The 15,344-nt window shown below is 39.3% G+C and overlaps 1 protein-coding gene across 1 annotated transcript in view; it reads left to right on the top strand.

The window, feature by feature from the left end:
* Positions 1-3,136: 3,136 nt before the first annotated feature.
* Positions 3,137-15,344, top strand: part of CDH8 (cadherin 8) — a 135,775-nt gene continuing 123,567 nt past the window's right edge. The window contains exon 1 of the mRNA XM_065733133.1: positions 3,137-3,570. The gene's annotated coding sequence lies outside the window, so the exon portion shown is untranslated. The remainder of the gene's footprint in view (positions 3,571-15,344) is intronic.

Here is a 15,344-nt window from a genome sequence, read left to right as displayed (position 1 = left end):
AAGATCTGAGCTCTCTGTCTCCAGAAAACAGTTTATTATTCTGCTTTGCAATGCTGAGGAACTAAGTAGTACAATCACAACTGTTTATGCAAAAATATGAAAGAGTGAATATCTGCTTGCCATTTCATTGCATTCCAAACACTTTTAGATGGTAAACATACATTGTCTGTCTGTACGTGAATGAGAAGTCACACTAAGCTTGTAATCCTTCTTAAGATGGAAGAAAATTTCCGACTTCTCTTTCAGTTTGTTTCTTTTTGTCCTTATCAGTTGCAATTGCCCCAAAATTATGCACAAATATATAAAATTTTAAAACCTGAATTCCAGTCTGATCCAGGTTGTTTTCTGTCCCATACATTTTGCAGCTAAGTTCTTCTCTGCAGTTTAAACTAAAAATCTTGATCTGTTTCAATTGGAATCAGAGGTGCTTTCTCCTTGCAGAATGAAAAAGCCATTTAGGAGATAAATATATATTATGAGAAAGATGACTCCTTTAAAGTATTTGAAGACACAGTTTTTAGCCAGCATATAATCATCAGTGCTCTATAATATTGTATACATATATCATTCTGCTGAACATACAGTTAGTCATTAAATTTGGATAGGATGCAGAGCTGTAAATATTTTGTTCTAAGATTATTTTAAATTTCTGAGAATTTTGCATACATTTCCTGTCAAGACTTATGTATCATCTTAAAGGCTTTCCAGTAGGTGAATCCTACTGCATGGCATAATCCATTTCAACAAGATATTTACCACCTTCCTATACAACTGAGGAGCATTTGCCCCAGTCATTCCCAGTTGCACTAAAAGTCAAACAGAACAAGTAACACAAAGCAAAGATTGAAATCAGAACAAAATCAGAACAAAATCAGAACTTCAGGTTGTGCTTGGAGGCACAACCTCTACCATTCGCTTTTGTCCCTTGGACAACTATACAACTTGGTTAAGAGAGACATGAGAAATTTAACTTAATCTCATTAGTTAGAATTTTATTGGTTGCTTTCATTGAGTGTTTTTTTAGTGGGGTAAAAACATGGTGTGCAGCTACTTTCAGTGAAACTTTATTAACGTGAGTTTGGAAAGGTTTCAGGTTTTTTTGTTTAGTTGTTCATTGGTTGTTTTTTTGTTTTGTTTTGTTTTAATTCCAAGATGTAAAACAAGACTAAAACAATCCTCATCTACCTTTGTGATACTATGTGTATTCTCTTTGTGTTGTACCATTCCTGGAAGGATCAGAGAGGAAAAAAATACTCTTTGTTTCAGTGGAACTCCAGGAAAAGGGAAGCCACATTTCTGATGCTACCTATTACACTGCAAAATGTTGTGTATTTCCCTCAAGGTTCTGTGCCTGCTTTGTCAAGTATTGTGATTTTGTATCCATACTTCTCCAAGGAATCATCCCAGGTTTACAGCTTGGGCTGAGGGAAGAAATACTTGGGTACCTCTTTGCTGTCCTTGAAAAATGTGAAATTCCAGGTCCATTTTCTTGTGTTCTGGGAGGTTGAGACATTGCAGAATGAAAACTTGTGCAAGAAATGCACCTGTTATCTGCAACAACTAACTAGGATTTTTTTTTATTAGAAAAAGCACATAAAGGAGCTCCAGATACAAGTGCTTCTGCTGTTTAGTCTCACGTGAAAGTACATATAGTGTCAGCATGATAAGTAAGATGAACCGTAAGGAAACTGATTTATACTGTATTATTATATAGATGAATATTAAGGTTCACTTTCAGTAGGCCTTGGTGCATCTTCACATGTTATAAGATTTTTCAGTTGCATGAGTTGAAGATGAGTACACTTCAGGTGCACAACAAACCAGCTTGAGTAAGGCAAAACCACACTCAGTGATTGTCGTAAACACAAGAAAATGCGTCTGGTCAGGGAAAGGTGTAAAGTGATGAGGGAGGTGAGTGTACTTCAGCTACTGTGATGGTAGTAGTTGAGTGCTGAATCATTTAAGTCAGTTTATACCTGACTGTGTCTACTCCTTCTGCTTTAGCACACTACTGAGCCCTTCTCTTATTAGTAAACATCAAATGTGGGAAGAAAAAAAGAGGTGGTGTCAACAGTAGACTCATGGTGTATGTAACGATAATACATAAAGCACTTCATCTGCTAATAGCTTGTGCAGGCACCATAAAAAGGAAGAGGACTCTTAAGCTCAAAAGAAGGTGGGCACAGGGGTCACTGCTGCTGCCTGGCGTGGTTCCTCAGCTCTGTCTGGTGCCACCCTGAGCACCTTTGCCCCTTTGCAGTCACCCAGCACTGAGCATACTTGCTGCTTGCTGTCCCTTAACCACGTTTGAGCACTTCCCACAGTGGGTCCTCTCCATCACAGGAGGTGGAAGTGGGGTGATGGTGTCCACCTGTCTGCACTGGGGCTGCCCTTCAGCTCTTTCCGTTGGGGGACGTGTTGAATGCGTTCTGCTTTGATGCGGCTTCAAGCTCCTGCTGAAACGTTTCATTGCCACCCCTGGCTTGCAAGCAGTACAGGAGAGAATTGAAATGCCTTGCAGTTCTCCGGGGTTTGTTTGGAGAAGGTCTTTAAATACCGCCCTCCCCGTCCCCAGAGTGTCCGCCTGTCTCTCTCGCAGGCTCTGGCGAGGAGATGAACAACTGCCTCCCATCCCACCCCGCCGCTCCCCCTTGCTTCTCGCCCTTCCGTAGCCCTCTCCCTGCGTCCTTTCCCCTCCGCCTTCCCGTACTTCAGCTCCGGGGGCTCCATCCCGCCCCCTCCCCCAGCCCCCGGCGTTTACCGCGGCTCGTGCTCCCTCCCGGCGCTCCGCTCACGTCCCGGCTCCGCCGTGCTGCTCGGTCGCACCGGTCCCGGTGGGCTCCACCCCGGTGGCCCCGGCGAGCATCCCTCCTCCTTCCCCCCCCCCCCCCCCGCTTCCCTGCCGCCGGGTGCCGCCTGCTGCCCGCCTTCCCGCCCTGCTTGGGGGAGATGCCCGGGCGCGCGGTGAGCGCGCTCCCGAGCAGCGCGAGGCTCGGCGGCGTGAGGAAAAGTTGTGCGCTTACCGCCTTAATGGCTGGGTAGGGGGGTGCGAAGGAGAAGGGGAGGAAAAAGAAAAAAAAAAAAGAGAAAAAAAAAAAAACAACGAAAGAAAGAAAGAAAAAAAACAATCAAGAAAACAAAAATCCGCCCAAAACTGCTTACATGAATTTCCAAGCGCTAGACCTGCCTCCGAGATCAGCCCAATAAGAGCTGTCAGGGGAGGCTCCCAGCTCACTTTTCCACATCACTTCACAGTTACATTTGGCAGGCAGGCACGTTGGAGCGCTCAGACCCGGAATTAGTGGATTTATGTGGAATATCCCCGCTTTCCCGGAGCCGCGCTGCTGCCGCTGACTTGTGCAAAGGGAGAAATTAATAACTGCACTTGAGCATGCAGGCGCAGAAACCGGAGAAGAGAAATAACCAGCATCTCCAGCATCAAAAAGCATGAGAAGAAAATCGGGAGAATCCTGCCTGTTCACAGGGACTGGTGAATGGTTGTTTTACCTCACCCTTTCAATCTGCGTGTGAAGAGGCTGCCAGCAGGCTGTTTCCTTGGTCCTTGAAAGAGTGAGTATTAATTTTATTAGTATTATTTATGTCTGGCTGGCAGAGGGCTGTCTCTCCGTAGATTTCTTTTTGACTTAGTGCCTGTCTGTGTCCCTGCAAGGTGCACTCTGCGAGTGCCTTCCTCGTTAGGAGGTGAGATCCTGGGCTGAGCCGGAGTGACTCATTAACTCAGATCTTTGGAAATTCCTGATCGTGAAAATGTCATAAGATTCTAGTTGGGATTTGTTCCATTTCCCCCCTGCCTCCCCCCCCCACCCCCATCCACCAGGAGGAGGAATGGTGATGTGTGGCTATTTCTCCTCTTTTTTTATTTTTTTTATTTTTATTTTTTTCCCACTATTAAAGGATCGAGAAGACTTTGTATCACAGAGGTTTGCTTCTAAGGCTAGAGACCCTGTTTCTTCTCCTTGGTTTCTTATTTAGTACAATAAATCTTTGGGCTATTTCACTGTGTTGAATAGATGCAGGGTTGCATTCATGCATTGAAATTGCAGTTTTCGTGCTGAGAATGAAAATCACCCACTAGCTAGATATGTAAATGAGGAAGGAGGAGGTTGGAAGAGTCGAAAGGGGGGAAATCCCCATGATTTATCGCTGCTGTCTTTCCCTCAAAGCTTTGCACCCCTCAAATAAATAAATAAATAGGAACAGTATGACACCTTCCTTTCCTACTTTCAGAAAGGAAACTGTCTCAGAAACACTGCTTCTCATCCTAAAAGCTGAGAGGGAAATGAATCTTCAGCTCTAACTAGCCAAGAGTCATCTCTGTCCCACAAGTTGTTTTCCTTCCCTTTCTTTGGTTGACTAAACAGATTATGCAGCCAGCTGAAACTTTGGAGTGGGAGAAAGCCCCTTATCTCCAGCAGCTCGTTAGTTGCATCACTACCAAGGCTCTTAGAGAAGAGATGCAGGCATCTATCAACCCCTGAAACTGACAGTTCCACTAAATGCTTCATCTTCTCTTTGAGCAAGGCAGAGGAGTAATGCATCCTTAGATTCTGTTTGGCTACAGTATCTGCTGGGTGGCAGCATCCCAGCTGGGAGAGTGGATCTGTCAGACAATATCCCTGCTAGACAGCATCAGACCTGTATTCAGTGCTTGGCTGGGGAATCTGGGAGTTGCTGGATCAGGGTATAGTGCTGCAAAGCTTCAGCACGGAAAACCAATGGCAGTTTCTCTGTGGATATTATAGAAGAGATTAACTCAGATCCTTATTCAGACAGTGCCTACCGCCATGAAGGTGACACCACTTAACATAGGCAGGAATTCCTTTGTGGTTCATTGCTGTTCAGTCGTGCCTGGAATCTGTCTCAATTCAAACAGTTTATGTTTGGGACCAGACTAAATAGAGTGGAATCTATCCAACCTGGCACATAACGGCACTGCACAGACCTGCTTGTGTTGCCAACAGGTATCAAACTCCACGCACTCACTTCTCTCTCCCTCTTGCTCTCTTTCAGACAGGCACAAACACACACTCTCTGTTTCATGCAAATGTTTCTGTCTTTCTTTCCTCTGAATGTAGGAATAAATATTCATACAGTTTTCATAAAAGCTAATGCTTTTAGGCAACCAATTGATCACTTAAATGTCTAGCTATTTGTCTCTGAGTATTGCAGACAGATGTTTTTTTGGGGGGGCAGCTGAGTGTAAGAAATCAAATAGCATTAACTGTTTATTGTTTTGAATCTACTGCATTAGTGCTTAATAAAAGGGAAGCTAACAGCTGCTCCTTTCAGTTTCAATAAAAGAACAGAGCTGGTAACTACCATGGCTATAGATAAAGAATTCTCTTAAGTTCACTCCTTATCTCGTAAATTCTTGAAGAGTTCCTGCACAGTAAGGATGAAGAGAAGTATGCAATACTTATGTATGAGTGGTATACCTCATCTCTGTTCAATACCAGACTGGTAAGGACAAGAGGAGATTTCATAATAGGTTTCTCAGTAAATATAAATAAATAAATACATTTGGGAGTTGGAAAAATTACCCTAGCATGCATTTTATCTGCCTTATATAAAATGATTAAGCAGCTAGGAGTTAGTGTTTTACGTACTTGCGAAATTATCAAATTTCACACCCATAAAATGTAATAATATCAAAAACCAAAGGCTCCCTGTAGTGTCACCTCTCAGCCTAACAGTCTGAATATTTGTGACAAGAAAACCCTAGGAAGGGAACTGATTATGATGTTATATTCTAGTCTAAGGATTTCATCCACTCAACCTTATTGTTCTACCTCACTGCGTGCACGTTGAGCGCAGCATTCTGCTAACATTCTCCTAGGTTTGCTGTTTATTAGCTCTCCCTCCTTGAAAAACTTGAATTCTGGCTGCAAAGAATTTCTATTTGCATGCCTGGCTGTAAGCAGAGGGCCTTCACTATACTCAGAAATTGAAGTATTTCTTGAAAGTTGGTTCTTAGAGTATGCAGGTGAGCAATTTTTTTTAAATGAGCAGACAGCTACCCAAGAGAGTAACTTTTAGTTATGTTTGCAATATTGTAAAGAAATCAATAGAAATGTGTGTCTGCTTAGCAAATACTTCTGTTTTGCTAAGTACCTCTGTATAGGACATCCATTCACTTCATACCTTTCATTTAAAAAGAAGCCTATGTCTTTGTGAGAGATGAAATCCTCCTTAGACAGTCACCTTGTGATTCTTCAGTATAACTTGCTTGTTCACAACAGCACCTGCTGCTGAAGTACAAAATAAAGCGGTAAATGGGAAAGTAGTCCCACAATCAGATTTAAATTTACTTTCTTTGTCAACTGTATTCTTTAAATGTTTTCTGATAATATTGCACCTTTAAAAAATTAATCCCTTAACTGATCACTGGACATTTGCATCACTGTTAACATATGCTGCGATCTTCTTTGTTAGGAAAAAATTATATTTAAATCTATTGTTCACTATATAGGACTATTACAGGTAAAAACACAGTCAACTGTAGATGGATATTTAGGTCTGTTACTCCTTGAAATGCTCTCTGCATTTTTTCTCTGTTCCTTAAAATGCAGTTGCAGATTCTGTCTTTGAAAATGTTCGTTTCGGAAGACCTAAGTGACCTACAGAATTTAGCTGGGACTTTTTCAGCCACTTACTGAAATGAGGGGCCTGGAACCTACCCACTTGACCCTTGATACAGATAATTTCATATTCGAAAGTTGAGAGACATTCATGGAGAAAAAAATTTCTGAACACGAAAGAGATGTGAGTGCATGCTGTAATCTCTTGGTGTTGCACATCTCCAAGCGATGATTATGAATACTATGTAACAGAAAGCTGCTGTCAATGCCACATAGTATAAACAGGTATTTTCATCATGTATTGAAAAACCATTAAGATACTGTATATCTAAGAACATTCCTTTTGTATTGTTTTCCTTGATGATGTCATTAGAGTCTGACCTTTGAGTTATTGATCATGGCAATTTTATGTTTACTGTATACACCTGACTTACATCTGCATGCCTGAAAATCATAGAGGCATCTTTCAACTATAAGTTTAAAATAATTCAAACAAAATTCTTTCAGTGGGAGGGAAGTGATATAGCATTTTGAGTTTGGAATGCTTTTTAAGCATCATCGCTACCATAAAATCACATCAATAGGATTAAATTAGATGATGAAACTCAACATTTTTCTTAGTGTTGTTGCCATAGAAAAGGTAGCTTACTTCATAGCTGTCTGAATATAACTGTTTGAGCAGTAGATAGAAATAGAACAAAGTCAAGTCCAGTTCAGTCTAAGATTTCAACTGATACATACACCTTTTGTCCCTCCCTCAGATATACCCCATGTTTATTTTGTTCTGGAATCTGCTCAGCATGTTTCTCGTTTTGTCAGCCAAAAAAATAACACCAACACAGTGGCATTTTGACTATGTAAATACAGTTTTCTCCCTCAAAAACATTGGGATCTGAAGTATTATGCTCAAGCAGAAATGGAAAGATAACTTCCGAACCAGTTTAGTAGCAATAGAATTTAAAATGCTTGACTCCAGGCAACAGAGTGATTTCTACTTTCCAGCCATGAGAGTAACCTTTATCCATGAGTTGCAACGATAATTCATGTAGAATCGATTCTCCAAGGCATTGAGCATGATATGTCTTGTGAAAATCATTTGAAATTGAGGATGATCAGCACTTTGGCTTGGACTTTGAATTAGTAATGTGAACCCGTCTTAGATCCGAAGAAGCAAAATGATCCATGAGAACTGTCTACTGAACCCTGTGGTGTCTAAGTTATAGACCAGCCCAGAAGGGTGTTTTGTTCTCAGTGTATCTTACTCAGGTCTTTGCAGCTAACTGTGGGAGTTCAAAATATCCCAAAAGCAGTGAGTCTTGGCAGTCATAAGTTCACAGCTTCAACATTCTAATTTATTACATGTTCACTTGAAGTATCTTAGAAAATAATTCTTGGCCTAGTTTGATGAATGCATATATCCATTTAAATCCACTTCCTTTGCTGTCGCAGATTGCTGTAATCATATACAAGTCTTTATCATTATTATATATAATTTTGGTGATCATATACATATGTAAGATAATTAAAGTCCCTAAATGACAAGCAAATGGACCTTACACATTGAGGTAATATTATTTGTTAATTTCACTTTGCAACTGAGCCAACACTTTGGGTGTGAATCCATTTAAGGATGGAATATAGCAACCATATTTGCATTTTAAGAACAAACCATCAGAACTTACTGCTTAAGGCCACTAAAATTTTCTGCTGGTGTCTGTATTACACAAACTTTAGTTTTTATGCTTCTCTAAAAGTCAGTTTTAAAAGAAACAACTACAACCCAAACAAACATAACCACAAAGAACTGAACCATAGCTGCGAAAAAAAAAAAAAAAGTTTCATGTTGCAAGGCCATTGTTGTTCTTCACATACAATTAATTGAAGCTGATGCAAAATTAAATAGCTTCACATCTTCCTTTGGATTTTTTATCGAACAGGTTTGAGCAGGCTCAGTGAAGCAGTGCTGTTTGTTGTTAAGTCCAGGTATGATCATGCTTTTCCTTTTTTAACTTTTTTTAATCTATGCACACATTTGCATACACGGCTGCCGAGTTTGTATAGTTTCACTAAATCATGAGGAGCAGTCATGATTTTATATTTTTAGTTTGATCAGATTACTTGTCAGGAAAACTTGCGGGCTTTTCCTTAATTACTGTATTTTGCTTAATTATGTAGAGAATATCTGACATTCTTTAAAGTAAACCAGTGAAACTGAAAGCTTCAATCTATATATAAAGAAAAAATCTGGATAGGAAGCTTAGAAAGCAAGATATTTATGTCCTCCATTAATATTTAAACATTTTTCAGCAAGTACAGGATAAGCACATCCCAGCTGCTGAAACTCTCATGATAAACGATGCCCTAGGCAGAGCATGGTTAACACCTAATTCTCAGTCACAGGCCAATCTGTTTGCCTTTTTATGAGCTGTCTTCATGTTGTGCACAATTTGCCTTTTTCCCCCTCTCCTTTGAAAGTGTTGTAGGTCTTCACATTATGTAATACACACTCATAAAAATGAGCATTCATTTGAGAGATGAGGCTGGCATGAGCTGAAGCTATTAAATCTATACGTAACTCAGTTCTATTTTAGTCAAGGAAAATCACTTTAATCAGTAGATAAAAATGTCTCTATTTCTTCATCTTATTACAGAATGAAAACAATGAAGATATGACTATTTTTGATACATTTAAATTTCTGGACCACCATGGTTGTTCAAACCGATTTTGACTTTCATCTCTCTGTTTTGAGTAAGCACTGTGAGATTCTCAGCATGATGGTGTGAGGTGAACCAATGTTCTGACACAGATCAATAGGGTATCTGCTCCCATACACCCAAAGAGAAGTCTTTTCCTTTTTCTTATTTTTCTAAGAAAACAAACGGCAAGTTCACAAATACCTTTTGTTCTATAGTAGACCTAAAATAGCTATATTGTCACTTTAATGCTTGTTCTTCTGGTTTCATCTGCCATTTAAAAATCAGACAGAGACACATCTACCTGAAACATTATAGAAACTCATATCATTGATGCGGAAAAGCAATCAGACTAGTCATATTACTTCAGTTGCAAACTCTGTGGAGCACTTAGTGCCTCTTTGTCCTCTGTCTGCACAGTGTTTTGCACAGTTGGATTCATGACTGGAATTCCTGAGCTCTACACAATGCAAGTACTAAAATAAATGTACTAGAATAGTAGTTCGAATTGTAGCAGCAGAAGGTGTGTGTTTTGTTTTGTTATTTTAATCTAAATGCATTCTGGTCCTGTAAAATTATGAGCACTTCTGCACAGACCTGAAGATGTACATCCAAAATATCAGAGCCTTAGCAGCTTTAAGGTTGGCCCACGTGGATTCTAATATCAAAGCATACAAAAAAAAATTATTCCCGATAAGAAATTCTGTTGATTCCAATAGAAGTTAAGCACTCTTTAATAAAAAGGTGAAATTCCTTAAAGTAAATATTTGACAAAATATAAATAAGGTTTAGCTATGATAAAGTATCATGTTAAGCAATCAAAGAATAATATACAATGAGTTATAAAATTATTATTTATCTGAAGGAGATATATTTCAATGTGATGTATTTAGCACTTCCTCATTATCTCAAAGCATTAGTCAAGTTGTGCAGCTTCCTCTCTAGAACACTGCTCATGGTGTTTTCTAATTAAGGGAGAAAAGTAAGGAAACCAAGAACTTAATTCTCTGTCTCTGAAATGTGCCCCTAAAACTGCAGAAATCCAATTTTACTACTTATCAACTAATAATAAATTCCATTGCATTTCTGCACTTGCTTGTGTACATTTGTGTTTGTATAGCTTTGGTGCAAGCATATGTGTTGTCAGGTGTAAGGACTGAGGACCACAGCTTAGAACATTGCCTAAACATTTGGCAGAAGAATAAAAACTCACCTAATAACCCGAAGAAATGTTCAAACGTCTTTAACCGTAAAGTGCAACAATGCATGACTAAGCCTAGAAAATGAGGTGGTGTGTCTTTGCACAGTGAATTCCTCTGTGTGTATGTGCCTCTGCATGTAAGACAGCCTCTAAGACCAAAAGAGAGAGATATAGTCTGTTACTATTGTTGCTGAAATAAGTAATTCTTTGGATAACTGCGTTTGATTTTCTGAGTGACCGTATGCAAATTGCCACATGATACTTAAAAATAACCGTGGACATTTGATTGGCACTGATTGGTAGGATTCTGTCCTGCACATTTCTGACAACACAAAATGCAGTTCAAGTGTATGTCACCCTGAACTGTAGCATGGAGTTAGCTTAGTATTTCCGATCTCATTTTCATTCCTTTGAAATTTCAGGTGCTTGACCAAGGGAAAGGATGTGTGAATAATGCTTTTGTGTGTTACGTTTAACTCCAGGTGACATAACAGTCTCTTAAAATCACTGTGAGCTGGTGAAATTTAGAGCAGCTACAAAGTATAATTATGATTTGGGGCCATGCCTAGAACATGCATGGCCCAGAGTCTGGCAGCTGGCTCTCTGCTGCTTTCAGTCCTTCTTGGCTGTGCACCTGTGCTGCCTACAGGCAGAACCACCAGGAGCTCCCCTCCTGACAGAGGCCAACAGAACAGCACATCTGGCTGTGCTGAAGTTGTTGGGAGAGGTTTCTGCCCCTAAATATGTCTGACTGCCATGAGTATCTGCTAGAAGTCTGTCAGAGTTTTAAGTCGTTTCTCCGTCCCCAGATTCTTGTTCCCTCCCTTTTCCAGAAGTTGCCTTCTACTCAGTTTTGTTGATTCAACTGTTTGTCTCACTGCTCTCTAAAGTGTTTAGGCAAGCTTCATATGCTGTTAGGAAGCACAGCTGTTACCAAAACTTTGTCATTGTCCCGTAGTTTATGGGCTCTTCAGTTGTGCTGATGCAACTGCTTGCGCAGCCAGGCTGTAAACTAGATCCATGAAATGATCTGGGTTATAAACTTAAAGGAAAAGACTTCTTGAAATGGGGCTTTGTTGTAACTTTTTTTTTTTTTTTTTTTGACTCTCATCATTTCGCTGATCTGGCTTCCTGTGTGGTCTGGCAGATAGCACAACTGAGAGGACCATGAACTGCAATGTAGAAGAAATAGAAAATGGCAAAGGATGACTGGAAACAAGCAGCTAGCATGTTAGGGGTGGCTCTGTAAGAACCTCTTAAATTGAGATTGCTGGAGCAATGGCCTAACCCAGCTCTGTCAAAATAATTTGGTTTATAAGACACTTTCCTATTAAAAGTGTTTAGGTTAACGAGATCATTTTGACAGAACTGGGTTAGGGAGTGACTATACATATAGTTACGCTAGCAGCACAAAGAGGCGGTAAGGTCTAGCCAAGGCATGTGCCCTGGGCACCACAAGCACAACCTTAGCTTGTGCCATGATAGCATGTCTGGTTACTGCCTCAGAATCCCTTCACATCACAGTGAGGTGGAGAACTGTTTTCTAAGTTGTTGGGAGCCATATTTGTGCAAACTCAACTGAAAATAAATAGTTATTCTTATGCAAGAGAAATGTGAGTCAGCTGTTGTTCAAAATCAAATTCAGGTATGATAAAGTGGGTGTGTTAGAAACATGATGGGTTTGTATCAAAGTTAGGGGACAAAGATGACATGATTATTTGTTGGTTATGGCATCTTAATTTATTCTGACGGGCTTTGGGTTTGTTCTGCTTTAATGGTAAGTTAAAATACTCTTTGAAATTCCCTTATAAGTAGGAATTATTCCTACAAGTAAGACGTTGTTTCTGTCCCAACAAAATCAACAGAAGGGAGAGAAATAGTCTAAAAAGGGAGGGGAAAAAGATTTCTTGGATGCTAACAAAGAAAATGCTAATAAGTACAAAACATCTGTGCCTGTGTACAGGCCATGAAAATCCCAAGTTTGCAGCCTTATTGAGAGGGGAAATGCAATACTTAGTCACAACCTGTGGGAAACCTGCGAAAATGAATACTTAATGAATTCCAAACAAAGGAAGTCACAAGATGTACGTTTTTGTCAAGGGCACATTATTAACCTTCCTATTTTATTCTCTGATCCTGTATGAAAGCCTTATTTTCATTAGAAATTAAATTTATTCTTTTGGACGCAAAAGCCTGTGTAGGTCAGATGAAATTCCAGGGCACCAAAGGAAGCGCACACATGTAAAGGCTGCCTGCCTGCTGTCCAGTAGCTTAGTGCTAGCAGAACTCTCAAGGTGATCAGTAAATGAACACCTCTCATCAATTATGGGAGGCTGCTTCTGTTGTGATGCAGATTAGCTCGTACTGAATAAGCATCAAAGGTAGTGATAATGGATAAAGAGATCTAAAGCGTTTCCCCTGGAACTGCATTGAATTTATGTATCATTTACCTCATGATTTTGTGGCAATTTGATACTAATCTTCTGAATGAACTTTAAAGGAGTCATTTAATGTCCAAAATCTAAAGATTCTGCAAACTCTACAAGAAACTTGATTTAGGAAAAGATCACCGACTTCTGACTGGCATCTCTCTCATAATTTCTGTGCCTAAACTACTGCTTCAAAGATTTGTTTGTTTTAAAGTACGTAACAACTGCTTAGCAATTGTCAAAACCTACCCTAATGAAACAAAGAGGTTGAATGACTTAGCTGTTACTTACAATCAGAATGAATAATCAGGTAAACGCAGAATTAAATAAAGAAAAACTTGATTGCGAATCACAAAATAATCCCCTATGTCTTTTAAGTGAAGGAATATGGGAGTGTCTGGGAAGTCTCTCCTGCTAGGATCATGGTGTAAATCAATGCACTAGACTTGTAATAAAGTGGTTTGCTTGTCAAGACTGATATTCTGTGGCTTGAAATCCAAAAATAAATTGATTTTTTTTAAGAGTTTTTTGTGATCTTGCACTGCTTCTTTTCCAGTAAGCAGTTTATATATCAAGCATCTTTTAAAACTTATTAATCTTTTTAACATGTTTACTGTATTCCAGTGTTCACTTTTTAATGCTACAAGATGGTTTTAAAATAGCTGTAATGAAATTACTTGTTTCACATATTCTAAAATTAGTTGTTACGAATACACTGGCAACCATATCATTTCCCACACGCATTACACAAAATGAGAACTGTCATCATTTTGAGTATCTGCTATAACTGTCTACTGTCGTACCTGATTCTGAATTTGTAAAGGCAATTAACTTGAACAAGTAACTGACATAGATTTTAGTTCAGAAAGAGGTTGCAGTGTGTATTACATTAATTGTGGAAGTTAGTAGCCTAGAGTTGTATTGTGGTGTCAGCTTATAAACTTAGTGGTAGTCACTCTTTGTTCGTTCTGTGACTTTGCTATCTGACATGGTGTTAACATTTTCATTCATCTTTTTGATATATTCTTTAAGTTTTATGTAGTGCTTTCCCTGTCAGAGATATGTGGATGACAAAGGCAGTTTTGTATGCAGCTTTTTAAGGTTTGAGTTATATCTGTTTTACATACCATACAAGGTGCTGGGAAATCACTTAAAAGAATTATGAAGATTTAGTAATGAAAACAGTCCAGAGGCAATTAAATACCTAGAAATTCAAAGTGAAAATGATGCTTTTATCAAAAGCAACAACATTTTATGAGGCTGAGAATACTTTTTTAACTGTCATTCAGTGCTGGTCCTCTTCTGATTGCTTAGCACATGGTAGCTTTGGCTTTACTGCAGTAACTTCACTGTCATTCCGTAGTCATCACTCCTTTAGACCCTGCTGTAGTAGCAGAAGGGAAAATATTCCTGTTAGTTTTCCCTGACTGCAAAATCTCCTTTTACAAGTGGCTATTTAGGATGTTACAGTAGCCTGATTCAGAAACCATATCACTTGCTCCTACACATCTAATCCAGCGGATTATAACTGCACTACTTGGTATTTCTTGCTTCTCATAATAACCTATATGAAAATACAGGAACAAGCATTTAATGGAGAAGAAAAATCATTTCCAAATTTGTTAAAGACATCTGAGGACAGTACAGTCTTCATGCACTGCACCAAGTAAATGCCATAATTGACTGACAGAGCAGTGAATCCTGAATAAATCTCTTTCCCAAATTAATCTCTAAAGGCTCCAACAGTCTAGGTTCAACTGTAAAGATATGTACCCAGCTCTACTGCTAAATACTGGTCATAGTCCCCTGCAGTACGCAGATGAATGCAAAAACCCAATCGGATTATTTTATTTACCCTGCACTGCCTAGCACTTGCCTACTTTCCTGTTGGTACTTAAGAATTTCTTGCAGTTCCGTGTTCACTTGTATGTACGTGCTTGCATAATGGTATTCTTTGCTGGGTTATGCCATTTAGAGAGGTTCAGTGACGTGGTATGTACATTACTAGTGTTTCTGGTGTGCTTTTGGTTTTATTGCCCTAAGGTATTGCTGAATAGGGAACTACTTTGAGGATGGTCCAGTCACAGTGAATTCTGTTGGGTTAGTGCTAGTGGCTACAGCCTAAATGTGACTGGAGTAAGTGGAGAGTAACAGGAACTCTGGGAGGGGAATGAGGAGGGTTGCTCTGAAATGAACTTAACACTTGCCAGAGATTCGGAGTGGCAGCTTGAAAAACAAATATCCTGTTCTTACTTCAAACAGAAATGTTTCTGTGAGCACCACAGTGTTTTATCTCATTTGTTTCATCTCTTTCAGAAAAGGCAGCCTTTGCAGATTAATTAGGAAATGTTTTCAAAAAGCCTTTTCAATATGAAAAAGGTGCTTTAATTTATTATTATTTGGTCTTGTGAGTACAAAGAA

Source organism: Cyrtonyx montezumae, unplaced genomic scaffold (genome assembly GCF_038088225.1).
Source record: "Cyrtonyx montezumae isolate F1298 unplaced genomic scaffold, pur_monq_1.0 scaffold_17, whole genome shotgun sequence".
NCBI classification, from domain to species: domain Eukaryota; kingdom Metazoa; phylum Chordata; class Aves; order Galliformes; family Odontophoridae; genus Cyrtonyx; species Cyrtonyx montezumae.
This window is presented reverse-complemented; position numbering and strand designations above follow the sequence as displayed.